This window comes from Panulirus ornatus, chromosome 3, assembly GCF_036320965.1.
Source record: "Panulirus ornatus isolate Po-2019 chromosome 3, ASM3632096v1, whole genome shotgun sequence".
Taxonomy (NCBI): Eukaryota; Metazoa; Arthropoda; class Malacostraca; order Decapoda; family Palinuridae; genus Panulirus; species Panulirus ornatus.
Window position 1 is genome coordinate 19979125 of NC_092226.1, and position 19704 is coordinate 19998828.

A 19704-nucleotide genomic window follows, 5' to 3' on the forward strand; every position below is an offset into this window, starting at 1 on the left:
GGGTACGGAACAGTGTGGCTGGGTACTGTACAGTGTGGCTGGGTACGGAACAGTGTGGCTGGGTACTGTACAGTGTGGCTGGGTACGGAACAGTGTGGCTGGGTACTGTACAGTGTGGCTGGGTACGGAATAGTGTGGCTGGGTACGATACAGCATGGGACAGATGAGAAACAGATTCCTCATCACACACTCATCCTTTGTCCTTGTTCGAAGACAATATTGCGCCCTCCTCGTCTCACAGCTTTCACAAATGCCATTCATCTCATGAAATGGGTGAGATTAAGTGATTACGAGTTAGTGAATTGGTATGCGAGACCTTAAGACTTAAAATGTCAGATTGCTAGGTAGTTTAGGGGGTTAAGTTTTTTGTTATTGTTAATCAAAACTTTTTTTTTCCTTCCTTTTTTCAGGTGAGTTGTTAGCCTTAGGGATGGGCTGGAAGGCTGGAAGCCGAGAGACAAGAGGCGCTGCGTGCTGGTGAGTACCGTAGGAGGAGGAACGTGTAAGCCAGGCGGACTTTCGTATTGAACAACAGATACTGTTAACAGGCAGACAGACAGAACTGACAGGTGAATGGAGACGGGCAAGTGAAAAGACTAGATGAGCTGAGCAAGACGCGTGACGCTCAAAAGGGAAATGAGATGGAGAGATGATGGGTCGAGGGAAGTGGTGTGTGCATAGCCACTCAGGCTCGTACTGTTCGCCTCCTCGAGGACCTGACTGCTGCTACACGCTCGGCTAATGCTGCCCCAGCGGACAGTAGAAGTGCTGGTGAAGGGATGCAGGAGAGAATGTGAGACAGAAGGCACTACATGCGGGAAACTGGCGATGGGGCAAGAAGGGTTAGGTTAGTAAATAAGTGGCTTGATGACTGAAGGTTCACTGGTTGTCGAAGGTCACTTTACACTTAGGTTACAAAAGACGTTTGGAAATGCCATCAACCTTCTGATCATGTGATAGCGTTTCTTCGATCTCATGCGGATTAATCGCAGACCAAACGTGGCTGTTTTCTGTGTTGACGTAACCGGATTAATAAAACCCACGTCTCATCGGTAAAAAAGAAAACGTATACGTCCCGAACATCCTCCCTCTTGACAGTAATAAACTTTATAAACCCTCGAGAGTAGTCAGCATACTTGACGTTGCCCCTTTCTTTCAATTCACGCACTGATGTCCTTCAGCAATGGACGTGTGCTGCTACACGAGAGGCACGTCCGCTCTGCCAGTTCCACGAACGCGCTTTGCATTAGGCGGTCCCAAGTATCAGATCAGTTCTCCTCTGCTTCCCCTGCCGTCCGCGACTGATCCAGTTTCACGCAACTTGGCAATTAACCGCGGCACTGCGTCGCGATGTGGTACGGCAGTGTCGGGATAACTTCGAGCAGACTGCTGTTGCACTTCATATGTACATTGGTCTGCACTACATAACAGCTGTTTCACCCAAAATTCTCGAGCCTCAAGTGGCAAAGCCATTTTCATTTTAACACCTGTTAACACCTGGACACGCTTGCGTTCAGAGACACGCTGACGTGACATTGTGTGAGGAAGGAGGAGGAGGAGGATGAGAGGAGTAAGGCGCGGCTGGGAGGTAAAGAGGAGATGGTCGCTCAATGTACAGGTCAAATGTCACGTTGAGCCATTTGTTGTGATCATAAGAGTGAGGTGGTTTCATCGTTTCAAGTTTAGGTGCACAGTGACTTTTGGCTCACCCTGCGTTACTGTTTCCTGTCGGAGGTCAGCGGAGGCTTCCTCAGAGGTAATCCAACGAGGCCTGATGACCCCAGCAGGAGGCGTTGCTTGGGGCGACAACATCCTCAACGATTAATATCTCTGTGATCCACATATGACAATACTGGTGTAGTTGAGCTACCACGGTGCACTCACTGGCTGTTACATCTGCTGGTCTAAGTGTGGTAGTAATGAAGGCTTGGAGTGTCCCTGGAATCCAGACGCTGCTACCCGCTGCGTGCCTCAGCCTCTGTGGCTTATTGATTTCCCATCGTTCCATGGAGCTGTTCATAGCCACACGTACAGTGTGATAGCTTTTCAGGAGCTCAGAGAAACATCCATTGTTGAATGTGGACATCATGGTTGCTTCAGCTGGGACTCTGTGAACTGTGGCAACTAACCTTAGCCATTAATCTCAACACTGTGGACTGCGGGTAGAGAAATTGTTCTCAGACGTTCTCTTGGTATTGATCGCACACACCTTATCCCAAATCCTTCGACCATTACGTTGCTCGAGGCAATACACCACCATTTCATAGGCAGTCTTATTCATCAACTCAAGTCTCTCTTAATGCCTCATGAGGTGAGTGAGGGGAAATAATAACCTTGATCTTGATTTTTATATCAAGTGATGTCATGTGTCTGTCTGTGTGGAGAGTGAGGGGGTCATAAAAAGATCATTTGGCCGAGAGTATTGCATGTGCCAACTTTCCCCTGTGTTATATTTTGCTGACAACATCCATGAGCGTTACACTGTGAGGACTGGTCCTGCAACCCAGGGGAAGGCTCTCCTATACAGGTAATCTTATATCAGGAAGATGATGCAGTAGGAGCACCCACTGGATGATGTACATGATACCACTTAATCTTGTTGATGTACCGAGTGATGTCATGTGGCTGTCTGTAGTCATAGTTATAGAAAAAGGAAATCCGTGCGTTCTACATCAAGAAGATTAATCCAATTTAGAAATGAACGCCACAGAAAGATGGGTGGATCACACAACAACCTAACCTTTACTAGATCCCGTCACCCCTGCACAGAGATATAACGTCTGGCGAATGGTCTGCCCTGGAAGGAAGTCATGCTAACAATAAGACGATCTACCAGACGCCAAATGTATTAAGATCGGTGGATATTATAGTCAAGATTCGTCACTTATAACATTATGAACCTTTTCACTTTACCTTCAACATCCCTTCGTCCACTCTTCTTCCTCCAACTTTCCCGCTTTCATTCAGTTTCATAGGCAAGATGATCCACTGCCATAAGACAGATTCCCTCCCCCCTTCCTTCCTTCCCCCTTTCGCGAACATGCTGTAAAATAAATCACACTCTGTAGCCACTCCTCATATAAAGGAAATTAAGGAGGTGCATGAAATTTTTGTGGGTGAGATTAATGGCAGTGGCGTTTTTAAGCATAAATCAGAGGAAGTGTTGGTGTTGCACGAGAACCAGAATTGGTTGGTGAGTCAGTCACTACTTAATGTTGTACTCTGCTGGTGGTGGTCGTCTTGCATCTATATTTCATTTTAGATGAAATAAAATACATTATAGCCATTTTTTTTTCTCTCTCTTCCAAATTTCGGTACGTTGTATTCAACCCAGAAGCTATAAACGTCACTACCACACATGTCGGTCGACCATAACCATAAAATGAAACGAGTTCAGACAACATCCACGGGAAGGAAGAAACGGACATGGAATGGACAAATCCCAGACTTTAGCAGCGTTGAGTCCCATGATATTTATGTGGCTTTCTTGCCCGGCGGGTGACGTAGCCAAGAGGGCGAGTCTCGGGAGCAGCCAACTCTTGAGATTTCAAACCTGTACAGGAAACGTATCTAAAGTTTTAGAAATTAAGTCGACTTTGAATAATAATGTACTTCCTGGAAAATTGAATGCGCCACAGAGATACTTGATTCAACACTGTTAGACGTTGGGCATAACATACGAGAAGAGAGAGAGAGAGAAAAAATGCGACAATGAGAAATGCTTTCAAGGTGAGGAGTGAGAGTGAGTAAGGTAATAAATCGAGACGATTCTAATTACACTACCGAAGAAGGAAGGAAAATTAACCAGGACCCCTCGTACTTGTGAGCAGGGGGCTCCGCACAGGGGCGGATTGGAACCCTCTACAGCTTTAGCAACTATTTCTCTGATACTTGAATAAACTGAAGACATGCAGGAAATGTAAGCGAGAGTCGATCATACCCGTTACCTTGTGGAGCATCATCGCTGAGCCAGACCACAAGACAAACCCCCCGGCTTCGAATTCTGCATCTCCTTCACAGAAAAAGCAATCTGTTTGTTATAGTTTGCCTTGTAAGGAAGGGTTAACGATGGTTTATAATGAAAACACACAAGAGACCCGCACATTATGGTAAGATATTGATGATGGCACAGAAACACACCGAAGAACCCGCACGGTACAGCAAGACCGCGGTGATAGATGGCACGTTAATTAGATTGAATTACGTTAAGCTGGAGAATAATCAGATGTGAAGCAGTTATGATATATCTGGAGATGGGTTAACCTCTGACCGGAACCACAGCTCAAAACAGTCTTTCTCTCCCAAAACAACGAAATATGAGATCATCAATAAATGAAATAGATGCAGTTAATTATCTGATGAAGTTACTTTAAGAAAAAATTTACTGTGATTAATATTCAGTGCAAAACTCGAAACACTCTCAGCGACCATTGGCTTAGATTTCCTAAGCTACTCTACTCTACCAAAGCCCAAGATGTGGAACAGAAGCCTAGCTTCGATGTTATTCCCTTCCATTGGAATCTGTACACGGACTAGCGAAGCCACACACAGCAGTAAACAAAACCCTAATGAAGGTTACCCGGAGACAACCATCAAACTCTCGTGAAGATTACCCATATGACAATTACGCTGAATGAAGCGTAGCTCCGTTAGCTGATGTAATTCAACCTTATAGATGAAATGACGGGTTTGAATGTGACCAGTTCAACGCCGGTCGGCCCGACGTCGCCCTGGCGTTGGGAGTTAGGCGGAGGTTTCCACACACTCTCTATGAAACACTTCCTCGCGCGACGTAGGCAAAGATGATTGGTTAAGTCATCTAAAACTTATTTGATTAATTATTGTGATTTAAGACACTTTAAAAGTCATGCCACGAGGTTTACATTATCTTATAATTGAGATGCCAAGTTTGATAAGGTACCTTTTAACAGCAGTGCCATGTTGCTTTTAGGTACCTTATAATAGCCATGTCATGTTCCTTTAAAGAACCACATAACAACCATACCGTGTTGGTTTAAGGTACCTTATAACAGTCATGCCACGTTGGTTTAAGGTTTCTTACAACAGCCATGCCATCTTGGTTTAAGGTACTTCGACTTCAGCCTCGCTATGTTGGTTCATAGCACCACATTAACAACCGTTCCATCCTTAAAAGCGTAACATCAAAAAGTAAATTGCGTCACATATAGTAACATACATAGTTCAGCAAGTAAAAGAGTTTTTTTTTTTCCGTACGACAAGTAAAGTTGTTTTTGGTATGCGTGGTGACGCTTAAAAGTTGAATGATCATTTCCATACAGGTAAACTTATAGCACAGTAAAGCACATTGTTGACACACAAGTCGTGTAACTATTATAAGAATAATGGGAGTGATGCTTCAAGTCTCAGCAGTGTCTTAATGTGTTGCTGCTATGGGATAGCTAGCCAGTCTGATGCTCTGAAATGTAATTGGTCTTTCCATGAACTTCGTGAAATCACGTTGGTGCAAAAAAGGATATAAGTTCTTATCACATTATACTTACGTACCATCAAAACTGAAAAGGAAAAAAAAGTCTTTAGAAAATGCAGTCATATGATAATGATACAGTGATAAGGGCTTTCATAATGCATTGTTTTCCCTCTCTGATGGAAGGGGCATTAGGAAATATTACTCTCTCTCTCTCTCTCTCTCTCTCTCTCTCTCTCTCTCTCTCTCTCTCTCTCTCTCTCTCTCTCTCTCTCTCTCTCTCTATCTATCTATCTATCTATCTATCTCTTCATTACAGAAGAAGCATAATACAAAAATAACTTTTTGTTCATCACAGAAGGAGCATAATAAAGATATAACCGTTCATCACAGAAGGGGCATATTGCAAATATAACTCTCAGTTCATCACAGAAGGAGCATAATACAAATATAACTCTCTCGGCTCATGACAGGAGCATAATACAAATATAACTCTCTCGGCTCATGACAGGAGCATAATGCAAACCTAATCATCTCCTTTCCTTATAGGAGTATCACAAGCACTCGTCCGTCGATATCTGGAAAGATCTAGGAAAGACCAGAAGTTGATTTCTAAGGTGCTTGTCGAAGGAGTTGGTGGAGGGAAAGCTCAGAAATTCACGTCAAGTGCATATATATGTAAGAGACACCACGACACAGAATGATTCAAAGTCTTTGTGAGATGAAGACCAGACATATGTAAGACAGGAAAGGTCACGGGTTGCTCTCGTTTCCTGGAAACAATACTGGTGATTAAAGGGAAGACTGGGATACTCCCAAGTCGCTCCAAACGGAAACTGAAACCGGAAAAGAAATTGAAAGACTTAACGAAACAAAAGTCACGAGCTTCGGACCTACAGTTACACAAGAACATGAGCAATCTCGCTTCCCCATAATGGCTGGATCTCTGCGTGTTGACTAGAGACAGTAATAGGAAACTTTTATTTTTTTTTCTTTTCTTTTCTTTTTTTGAAACATCAAGCTCAAACAATGGTTGGGAGACACTGTCCTTCAGGGCGGAAGGAAAGACACGCTGTCTGGTTCATAAAACTGAACTCTTTACGGACGAGAGTGACCCGTGGGCGTCGTACGACGAGAGAGTATAGAGAAGGTCTTAAGGATCAGTAAGTAGTTCTCGGAAGGTAGGTATCGTCCACCCTGGAAGGATAGAAATAGAGAATTGTCGAAGAGCTTCGGGTAGTAAAAGAGGAAAGATATTTTTACAGAATCTGTCTCAGATATTCTTGGTGGAGGAGGAGAGAGGTGTTTCACTTGGAGAAGAAAAGAAGCCCCCATATTTTTTTTTTTTTTTTTTTTTTTTGCATAAAGGACTCTTTGACCTCGCGAATATTAGATTTGTAGCCATTTCTGGCACACGTAATGGGGGAATAAGAGTCAGGGGAAGAGATGGGTTTCCATCCTCGAGATGTTCCGTTCCAGATTCGAACGAAACCATCCAAAGAAAACGGATCGAACGAAGGATTTGAAGAAGGAAGTGGAAGGGAGAAGATATGTGTCTATACCCGAAGCAACACCTCCGACACATGTTGTGTAGACACATAGTCTTCATGAACTTGGGAAAAACCCTCGGTAATCAGAGGGATAACCGACAGAAGAAACCTCACAAAACAATCCATTGAGCCGACCTGAAGCGTCACAGTGAGGGACTGAGGGGAGGAAATGAGAGAATAGCATAGTGATGTCCAGATAGTTGAGAATGAGTAAAAGGATTAGATCTCACTGTCCTCATAATGAGTAAAGGATTAGATCTCACTGTCCTCATGTGTTGCAGAAACTCGGCCGTTCCCTGCCGTATACCTTGTGTATCTCTGTCACAGACAACGTCAGCGGAAGGGTATTAAGACAGCACAGTCGTGTGACAGAAGGAGAGACGGTGGAAGAAAAAAAGGAAGATTGACGAAGTTAGTGGAAGGTGAATGAGAGGTTTTGAACCAATTGATGATCCTCTCACCCTGTGTTTACGTATGATATTGTTAATCCTGGGAATACATGATTTGAAAGATTGAAAGCTGTTTATCTAATCATAGGTGATAATACGAGTACATTTTTATATGAAGTTAAGGACACGTTTTCCTCCTGCGTGTGTGTTTACACTGTTACAGAGCCACGTTTTGAGAGGCTTCAGTTTAGTATGTAGAAATTTGCACAGGTCGTTCGTCTTAAAAAAAAGAAAAAAAGGGCGTTTGTAGTAGATAGGAACTGCTGGGTCTGTGAACACAGTACCTACTGTGTACCTTCTGCCTGCTTTATATTTCACACGGATCAGATACTTCACATAACAATCGTGGATTTGTGTGTGTGTGTGTGGAACATTGTCATATAGCCAAAGCCAACATATTTGAATATTCACATTGTATTAAGCAACACTGAGTGAAGTGCTACGTGTATAGTGGTTTTTAAAATCATATGGTTCAGGTGTGTTGCAGTACATTATGTACAGATGTTTATGAACCAATAGATATAATGAGGCAACAAGGTGAGAACAAGCGTAGCATATGTCGAACCTACGTCGAGTAGTACTTAGGTTGAATATTCTGTAGTCATTTATGTAGATTTCGTCACGTACCATCGTCAGTGGAACTGACTACGTAAGAAAAAAAAGTTGCTAAAAGTATGCTCGAAATATTCTTGTCTCCATTATTTTATATATATATATATATATATATATATATATATATATATATATATATATATATATATTCCCATACACCGTGTATGGTGTAAGGCAACGAGGACATGACTAGTGGAGAGGGGTCTAACCCGGACTTATATAACTTAGTTTGCACGCTTTATGAAATACCTTCTCTCTCTCTCTCTCTCTCTCTCTCTCTCTCTCTCTCTCTCTCTCTCTCTCTCTCTCTCTCTCTCTCTCTCTCTCTCTCTCTCTCTCCTCGCGGATCTCAGATCACTATCGCCGTCCTACATTCTCTTCTTATTTTTTATCACATCGTCATCAGCCCCCACCATCTCACTTAATTAATACTCCTACCTAATGTCACATAACCCACTTTACAGTGTAAGTTTAAGTGTGTGTGTGTGTGTGTGTGTGTGTGTGTGTGTGTGTGTGTGTGTGTGTTTGTGTGTTTTTATAAGCTTGTGCGTATATCTGTGTGTCAGTATGTGTCAGTGCGTCGCTCTATGTGTCTGTATATGATTACAATATGACATTACGGGAAAGAGAGTGTTTCACACACACCTGTGTTCCTCTCTCGCCTCTTAACCATCTTACACCGTGTCTTTACTCCTTCCTTTGTTTCATACTTGCTCGCTGCTTCCAGCGTTGTGGAATGAGGGGCAAATATAAAAAAGGCCTCATTCGCTCACATCCATTCTCTGGCTGTCGAGTGTAATAGAACAAAACCACCACCATCTCATGTGACCCACCATCATCCCATGTGACCCACCGACATCACCTGCTACCATTTAGTTAGTAATTTATTGACAAAAAAAATTGATAAGCTTTAATACGGGGATTGCATTGGAAAAACTATAGATTTTTTTTTTGTCATTAAGTAAATATATTTACACAACATATCAGAGTGAGCTCCCTCTGCCACCACCTGATGTTTACCACCAGCTTCCCTGCCACCCACTGCTTTTAGCTTCCCCTCTGGCTCCTAGCTGCCACCGAGCACCCTGCATATTGCACCAGCTGCCACCCATCAACTTGCATATTACACCAGCTGCCACCCATCAACTTGCACCAGCTGCCACCTATCATCCTGCATATATCACCCTGCATATTCCACCAGCTGCTACCGATCAACTTGCATGTTGCACCACCTGCCACCCATCAACTTGCATATGACACCAGCTGCCACCCATTACCCTACATATGACACCATCTGCCACCCTCCACCCTGCATATTGCACCAGCTGCCACCCAGCACCCTCTCCGTCAGAAGTCTTGTGTCACTGGTGCCGCCCCACGTTCCTCCATCCCATCTTCTATGAACGGTCGTAAGATGCAATTACCACCATTGCCAGTGCTGTCTCTTCTGTTTGTCCTTCATGTGACATATTATACAACAAATATTTTTGTGGATTTATGACAGACAACAATACATGAGCCCTACCTACAGTAGTACCACAAAGCATTGAAATATATGTTACAGAGGCGGGCGATGTTTTCAGCTGCAAATGATGTATAAAACGAGAATGGAATCGTGGAATCTGATTAGGTTTAAGGCAACAGAGTAAAGTTTAGGAAGGGGAAGGATGGAGGGAGGGATAAGAACGAATCTCGAAATTCCAGGAATACGATTTTTTCTCCTTTTTTTTTTTTCTTCCTGCTTGTGTCGGATTAACCTGGTGAGCCATGTAGTAATCAGCACACTTGACATTTTTCGTAATGAAGGACGCGCTATGTCGACAGACGCCGGGTGGACGAAGTTGACATCTGTCGAGTATATATTTGTTTACGCGTGTGATGATCACCACGAAACAGTGGGAGCGATGTAAACGTTCTTACCTGAGAACACAATGATGATGATGATGAAACTTTTAGAACAGAATGTAGCACGTTTCAAAAAGAAAAAGAAAAAAAAACCTGAACCTGAACGAATGTTATTACATTTTTCTGTTTTCACACTCAAATTTTTTTTATGACGAACCTGAACGAAGTGTTTCATTTCTCTGTTTTCACACTCATATTTCTAAGCAGCATTCGATTCCACCAACAGCCGATGGTTGATTTTCATATGAATAACATGGTGAAACATATCAGACAGTACTATGTAGGAGACAACACGTATAAGATCACTTAATATCAATTACGTCAGCCAGCCGCCTCCCGAAGACCCGGGCGAAGTAAACAAAAGACGTGCTGTGTCGTTCATTGCTTGCCAATAGGCAACCTGAAACGCTGGAACCAAAAAGATTGTGTGGTAATCACTTTACTGCATTAGAGGCAATATAGTCGCACTTTATAACATCATCATTACCTACCACACTTGCCAGCAACACCGTCATCTTAGGTTACGTCAGTGAGACAACAGCCAATCATATAACTTCCTCCCGGCAGGAAGGCACCCAATCATATCTTTTGCTCGAGTTCTTGTAGATCTCCACGAAGTATGACCTACTGCAGACCTGAAGTGACTGAACACATGCTGTACATACAATATATATATGACCTACTGCAGACCTGAAGTGACTGAACACATGCTGTACATACAATATATATATGACCTACTGCAGACCTGAAGTGACTGAACACATGCTGTACATACAATATATATATGACCTACTGCAGGCCTGAAGTGACTGAACACATGATGTACATACAATATATATATGACCTACTGCAGGCCTGAAGTGACTGAACACATGCTGTACATACAATATATATATGACCTACTGCAGGCCTGAAGTGACTGAACACATGCTGTACATACAATATATATATGACCTACTGCAGACCTGAAGTGACTGAACACATGCTGTACATACAATATATATATGACCTACTGCAGGCCTGAAGTGACTGAACACATGCTGTACATACAATATATATATATATATATATATTTTTTTATTATACTTTGTCGCTGTCTCCCGCGTTTGCGAGGTAGCGCAAGGAAACAGAAGAAAGAAATGGCCCAACCCATATATATATATATATATATATATATATATATATATATATATATATATATATATATATATATCTTTTCTTTTCTTTTAAACTATTCGCCATTTCCCGCATTACCGAGGTAGCGTTTAAGAACAGAGGACTGGGCCTTTGTGGAATATCCTCACCTGGCCCCCTTCTCTGTTCCTTCTTTTGGAAAATTAAAAAAAAAAAACGAGAGGGGAGGATTTCCAGCCTCCCGCTCCCTCCCCTTTTAGTCGCCTTCTACGACACGCAGGGAATACGTGGGAAGTATTCTTAATCCCCTATCCCCAGGGATAATATATATATATATATATATATATATATATATATATATATATATATATATATATATATATATATATATATATCCTTGTGTGGTGAAACCATCAGTTTTGAAGGCATGGGAACCTATGTTGACGTAAGTATACTCGACGGAAACACAGTTGACAAGTAAAGAGGCTTGTGATCTTGAGAATGGCAGGATTGCGCTGTAAATCTCCAGGAAATATAGATTGTTTTAGGATTTGCCTCTGACGTATTTCACCTTTTTTTTTTCCGAATCTCTTTTATCTGTATATAAGTATGACCAGAAGCATCTAGAGGTCTGGCTACAGTCGTGTAACCAGACCGTTATCCACAACCCTTTAATTATAGGTGAAGTTTATTTTGATTATTGTAAATATCGTCCGTGTTCCTATGACAGTACCAGGTGATTGTATACAGAGACTTTCACTTGTTGCTGTCGTCTGTGAGAGAAAGGATGATCAATGTAATGGAAGAAAATACGTTTTGTTTGATCAGTAAAAATGTTTTAGAGGAATGTCTAGTGCGTGTAAAAACATAAATGTGGCGCCTCTTCCTCCACGCCTCACAACACCCCACCACCATCAGAATTAGATAAATATATAGATAAATCCCACCACCAACCACTCTTTACTCTCGTACTTGAAGATGGAGAGATTAGGCATGATGCATCTGGGTTATCTTGAAATAACTTGATGCGAAGCATAACATACAGGATAATAGACCCGTGGGTGTATGCGCTAAGAAACGCCCACTGCCAGTGGCTTGTTGAGGATGAGGCTTGAAGTACAAGCTAAGAAGACTCTTGAGGGAGTTCCTTGGGGGAAACGGGTGTCAGGAGATATGAACGAACTACTTGATTTGGCGCACCAACGAAGGCCTCCCCTCCCCCCCTCCCCTTCCCCTCCCCTCCCCCCCAAAGAAAAGATCAATAAATGAATAAAAAGATTCATTTAAAATAAAAGTATCTCGGCACCGGGACTGTTAATTGGCTTCGTATTAAATGAGGATTTTCTCGCCATTGCTGAGGATTGAAAAAAAAAAAAAGTGTACGATGAAAAAAAAAATGGTTGTTTTATGCTTGTTTACCGGGGTAAATGAGAACATATTGTTTGAGTGGTAAAACAAGTTGTTTCACACTGTAAATGAAACAAAGGTAAACTAATATTTGCAAAAAAAAAAAAAATAACCTACATGTTAAGGCAGAACATGTAACTAGTTCCAGACAGCAGTTGTAAAGTGTGGAGTTCATTATTTCGGGGGCTGACTGCCGCTGTCCTAGTGGTCACTGGTCAGACGGGCGAGTGGCGTCTGTGTGTGCGGTAGGAGGCAGACGCTAACTCGGCTACGATATGTTTACATACAACGTGGTTAGCTTTACCGGGTACATACGACGATGTGAACATACTGTGGTGACCAGAATTACATTGGTGCATTGGTGATTCTAGTCTGGATCGAAATGAAATGTTGGAATGACTGATTTTTGTCAACATCAAGGATAGATAAGATGAAAGCCGGTGAAATCACCGTTTCCAACCCAGTTTCCAGAAGAGGTAAGGTTCAGCGCAACGTAACTTTCTGAATCCATTAACTGACTGTACGTAGATTAGGTTATGGTATGTATATATATATATATATATATATATATATATATATATATATATATATATATATATATAGTGTGTCAGTGTTGTGAATGAAAGGAATAGAAGTGGATTCGATATTTTGAATTGCTTCGCTTTCCGTTGCTCTAGAATTAGCCAGTGGGATAGTTATGAACATGTTGACACCGTCGCTTATAATTCATCATAATGAAGATCCAGTTCTGAGTAAAAGAGATTTTTGTGTGTGTGTCTGTGTCAAGGACACTCGGGGAATGAGGGTGGCTCGAAAATACTATTTTTACTTTCCATGTGATTATACGGAGAACAAACAGACAATTTGTGGAACATTTGCACTGGTGTCGTAACATTGCCTGCCACATACTAGTAGTGGTCGATTTTGTACCAATCCCGTACATGTGATAGGTAGTGGTAGATGTTACCCCCTGCCCACTGAACGCTCGTTATAATGGTTGATGTTACCCCCCATCCCAGGCCACTCATTAGCGGTAGATGTTACCGTATCCTGGCGCCCATATAACTGGTAGTGTTACCCCATCGCGAGTGTTTACTATTATTGGTAATGTTACCACCATCCGTGGCCTCTCATTATTACTGGTAATGTTACCCCTATCCCTGGTTGTTCATTGATAGTGGTAGATGTTACCCTCACCTGGCAACTCATTTGTGGTGGATGTTACCACAAGAGGTAGATTTACCCCCATCCACGACCGCTGATTATTAGCGGTAGATGCTAACCTCCACCTGCCTATGATTATGGTTGGTGGATGTTGCCACCCAGCCACGTATCTTTAGCTGTCAGTGGCAGATGTTACCCCCGCACCTTTCGAAGTGGTAGGTAGATGTTGCAACGTCCCGTGCCTTCGGTTATTAGCGGCGGATGCTGCAACATCCCCATGTGCAGTTATGGGTGGGTCCACTTCGGTCGTACAGTGAACCATTGAACTATAGAGTCGACATGATTCAGGGTGTTGAAAACAGTTGCCTCCGACTTGTTGTAACGTCGTTGTGATTTTCATCTGGATGATGATATTAACGAGTTCATAGAACATATTTTGCTTGTCGCGGTACCAAACAAAGGTTTGGACACCTTAATGTATGTGCTTGACTAAATGACGCATCACTAACACAAAGACAACAGTGACTTTTAAGAGTATACACCTTACCGTATTAAGTGAAAGTGAGACGAATGTGGAATTCTAATTAAGGACACAATGGTAAGAATAGAAGCGTCCATGAAAGTTGCATGACTGACCTACGGTAGTGGCTGTCATGACACAGAATAAGAATGATGATGATGATGATGATGATGATGAACAACAGCCAGACACTCGTTACCTGAGGTTGTCTCTCGTTGTGTTAAGGATTACCCCAGCGCCGTCGCCCATCTTCGCTTTCACGCGTACCTGTCTGTCATTACCTATTGGTACTGTACGGGAAGGTTCTACATCTTCAGCTATACTACAACTTGTGTTTTTTTTTTTTTATATTTTGTACGTAATCACTTATCTCATAACTCAGTTTACTTCTTTCATCCACAACTCTCACACTACAAAAATACATTTTTACACCATTTCTGATAAGTTACTTGCTTAACTGTTTGTATTATTCTATTCTTTTATGGTAGCTGAGACGGTGCTGGGAAGTTAATGCCATAATTTTGAATCACGATCATCTCATATATCAAAGGATTCTCCTCACTTCTATAATGAGTAAAAACTGCGCTTGGCATATTTATAGCCTCTACAAGTCTTCTCATCGGCGTTCCTTTCTCCTTGGTTCTTTCCTCTGACAGAATATGGTCTTCAGCCAGTCGAGAAATCATCAGTGGTTTAAATCTACCAACTTCCTGCATCACTAATCTAATTTGATTGCTATCCACTTCTCAGCTAAATCCATCAGTGTTGACTCGTCAGCCACCCGATGTCTCATTTTGTCTAAGATCTTCCTTTATCTTTTACCACCAGACATTGATCATGTATACTCCATACTTATTTTTTTTCATCCTTGCATCCACTGGACCATGAATATCCCTGATTGTTCCGTCACTAACAGTGTATGTTATTAGAATTTCCTTTATGAACCACCTTTGGCCACTCAGTGCCACTTACTCACCGTAGCTAATGCTTCGTTATACTCTACATAAACCATTGTTGAAATTCGTAGATGAGTGACCTCGGCAACACAACTTATATATTCGGTCTGAAGTCTTCTAGTGTTGTCATCGTCACTGCTCTGTTGACCGCTCGCTCAGTCTCCACTGTGAACACTTACATATGGAAGATGTGTCGTGTGAAGGGTCCCCTCGATACACTACTCCCTTACGTGCACAGACAGACAGACCTGCGGATCTGTAGTCGTTCTAAAGCTTGGCTGAAAATGATGTTGCTCCTGGCAGGTGTGTGTGTGTGTGTGATGTATTTTTCTCAATTTACGTATATATTTTTGTTTTTATGTTCCTTTTTGTCTGTTTTTTTTCATTAAACGTCTATGTTTGTGGCTACTTAAGTTACAAATCTTTGATGACTAGCTATTTACTCATCTGTTTACCAAGGAACACAGACACACACACACACACACACACACACACACACACACACAAGGAAAAGACAACCTTATGGGCATGATTAAGTTTAAGAATTTTCAATGGAGGGTCCGGAAGGTATAGTAAACTGCGTCCCACCTTCCCCGCCAAAAAAATCCAGTGCTCGATTTGGTACTTTACGAGGGATGGGATGGGAGGGGGATAATGCGCAGGTCATGTTCTCAGTACACTTACTCATAAAGATTCGTGGGGGTCCGTGTGTGTGTGTGGGCCTGTGTAGTTACCAACCCTTTCTGGACGGCGCGTCTGTATAGCGACGTGACAACACACACACACACACACACACACACAACAGAACTGTGACGTTGATGTGATGATAAAGTAAGAAAGGATTATGTTTGTCAGTCATGTGTTATCGGTAGTCATAATCAGTTACATATTCAATGTTGTATGATAAGATATGAAGGTTAGAGCCACTTCGATGTCTAGTGATCAGTGATGACGACGGTAGTGCTGGTCAAGATGCATTCAAACCGTTTCGAAAACTTGCTTCATACCCACATGAATAATGTTGTAAACCATCAAGAGCCAAACGTACACAATATCTACCATTAACGTTGTTTAGCATACCTTCGTCATATATATATCCTCCATATATCCAATGAAAACTAAATCTGTATAATAGGTCATCAAACATTCTAAGTAGTCCAAGACTCGAAACAATGAGCAGTGAAGCAGTCTATACACTGGCAGTGTATCACTGACGGAGGTTATACTGTATGATCATGCATGACATCTCATAACTGTTGTCATTGCCGCTTACCCGGTGGACATGCAGTGGTTGCTGTGGTGTCGAGAGGGGACGTCAGGCACCTGAAGATGGGAATAGGGATGGGAAACTAGAGTAAACAGTTTACCCGTTATGAACAACATACTACGATGTGATGTTTGGTGTTTATAGAGTCATCGGTCGACATCAGATAAATGCACAGTGAAGATTTCGTATGTTTATCATATCTAACGTTACATTGCCGTATTAACAAAGGGCTTTAACCCTCAACTACCATAGCAGAGCGGGAACTAAACACTTGACCCCCTCCTTCTAGTCTCCACCTGGTTTAAAAGCACCTCTTTACCTCCCTCCACCTCCAGTCTTCCTGTGTGGTGTCCATGAGAATCTAACCTTCCTGTGTTGTCATTCATACAATTGCACGTGCGAAATCTATATGACATTACACAGTACTTGCGTAGTAGACATTTATTACGGCGAATCATGTCCTTAAGTGGACACACATGTCTTACAGTTTCACCGCGCATGTACATGTGTGGGATGTCTGGTGCCCAGAGACCTCTGAGCATACTGATGTCATGTGGCACATCAAGTATGCAGTGTGCGATTATACACAGTAATATAGATGCTTTCATTGTAGAATGAATAACCATTTCCCTGGATGATGGGCACAGCATTGTGACACTATGTACAACCAACGTGTAAACAAAGTATTGAACAGACACAACTGAAAAGAAATCGTATTAACAATGACATATTTGTGTTGTAAATAATGATGAATACAACACACGACATTGATCATGAATAATTCATTTGTTGTGGTGACTGCATCCAATAATGTCTAACACTCTGTTATGCAAATATGTGTTAATTGAAAAATATATGATACGCAAATATTATTGATACCAATGATAAATTTGTCATGTAAATACTTTTAATGACAACATAATATTAAAACATTTAAAGTATTCCAAAGAAACAATATAAGGAATCATACGAATAACAATACTGTCATGTTTATTGTTGATAACACAAAGCACCGTGACATTCAACATAAAACTTAGGTTTTCTGTGACGACTAGGCTCAGCCTTCTGTGGTGGCGACCGTGGTGGCGTGGTGTGGGGAAGATTCCCACATCTTGTTTCATTAGGAAGGTTAGCTTAGCTTAGCTTAGCTTAGCTTAGCTTAGGTTAGGTTAGGTTAGGTTAGCTTAGGTTATGACTTTGTGTTCAAGAGTATAAACAAAATGTCATTTGCTACAAAACTGTTATACAGAAATTTTTTTTCATATGCTGATGATTGAACTCTGTCTTCAGCAATGGGTGGCTTAAGTTCACATTTTTCTAAGTTAGGTTAGGTTTAGAATAGGTTAAACATGCAATTATATACCGTCAGTGATTGAAAATACAAGTTATTAGATAATTATGGCCAGCAATATTGATACTATAAATTGATTCAGTCGCATAATTGTGCCTGGTGTGGGGATCATGCCAACTTCATATTCATCACAGTTAACACAAAAATGACCGAAATATCAGGTCCTGTGTAAACTTACATAACTCCCATAATATTTGCTCTGTAGTAAGTGAAAACGTAATTAGCTCGCGCGGTAGGCAGTTAAAGAGGGGAGGAGGGAGGCGGAGTTGGTGTTAGCGAGCTGTGTCACACTTGCCCCTCGCCTGGCTTTCACGCCTGCTGCCACACACCCACACACACACACACACACACACACAGCCTAGTGGCCCACCCCTCCACATGATGTTCGACATTAGCATCTATATGAGTATATGAGAGTCCGATCACACCAGCATAACCACACCACATCACACACACACATACAGCCTTCCCTATTGTTAGCCAACACGTCCACACCATCAACACCAAGCACATTTATGGACCTGAATCAACTTCTAGTATTATTATTGTGGCCATGATTATGTAATGACCTGTATTTTTCATCACAGGCGACATATGATATTACAAATATACGGCGATGAACCTACTTCAGTAGACTGCCTTTGACTCGGGGCTGCTCCATTATCACTTTGGCCGACTCAGACTGCTTCACTGCTCATCGTTTCGAGTCTTGTTCTGCTTAGAATGTCTGATGACCTATTATTATACAGATTTGGTTTTCATTGGATATATGAAGGATATATATATGACGAAGATATGCTAAACAACGTTAATAGTAGATATTGTGTACGTTTAGCTCTTAATGGTTTACAACTTTATTCATGTAGGTATGAAGCAAGTTTTCGAAACGGTTCGAATGCATCTTGACCTGCACTACCGTCGTCATCACTGATCACTAGACATCGAAGTGGCTCTAACCTTCATATCTTATCATACAACATTGAATATGTAACTGATTATGACTACCGATAACACATTACTGACAAACATAATCCTTTCTTACTTTATCATCACATCAACGTCACAGTTCAGATGTGTGTGTGTGTGTGTGTGTGTGTGTGTGTGTGTGTGTGTGTGTGAGAGAGATATTGTCAGACGCGCCGTCCAGAAAGGGGTGGGGACTGCTCACGCCCAGACACGGACTTTTACAAGTGACTGTACCCACGGCAGTGTGTAGGTTGCGCTAGGACAGATGCTCCATCACCTGGTATGATAAAAGATGCCGTGTTTATTCGATTCAGAAAAAGTCTTTGGCAAAAATATAAAAATTCACCTCGAACAGTGCTGAAAATATGTCGTTTCTCTTTTAGAAATATCGGGATTATTCATTCAGTGTAAATCAATTCAATTTTTTTTAAACGTTTATTTTCTTTTATTTTTTCAGGTGAAGAGAATTTCTGTGGAGGGAAATTCTATTTTATAATTCGGATTAAACCAATATTTATGGCCGGACTAAACTAAGCTACGACTGGCTCTGACCCTGATGCTTCATGCATTCCCATTGTCTGGCTGTGTGTGTGTGTGTGTGTGTGTGTGTGTGTGGTGTGTGAGTGTGTGTGTGTGTGTGTGTGTAAGTTGTTCTATTCAGTTTTGCTGGTTCTCAGTCACGCAGTTTCTTCTTCCTCTTCTTTTCTCTTACCATTTTTTCTCGTCATATTCTTGTATATTTTCTTCTTCCTCTTTTTTCTATTACCCTTTTATACTCTTGATCTTTTTATATTTTTCTTTCTTTTTAACACCCCATTTTTACCCTTCATGTCTTTAATCTTCTTTACATCTTCTTCTTTACTTCTTCTTCGTCTTCTTCTTCTTCTTCTTCTTCGTCTTCTTCTTCTTCTTCTTCTTCTTCTTCTTCTTCTTCTTCTTCTTCTTCTTCTTTCTCTTCTTCTTCTTCTTCTTCTTCT

General features: G+C 41.6%; 1 protein-coding gene across 2 annotated transcripts in view; it reads left to right on the top strand.

Annotated features, from left to right (window-relative positions):
• LOC139761178 (cannabinoid receptor 1-like) overlaps positions 1-19704 on the top strand; it is a 371834-nt gene that overhangs the window by 89012 nt on the left and 263118 nt on the right. The gene's annotated exons all lie outside the window — the stretch shown is intronic.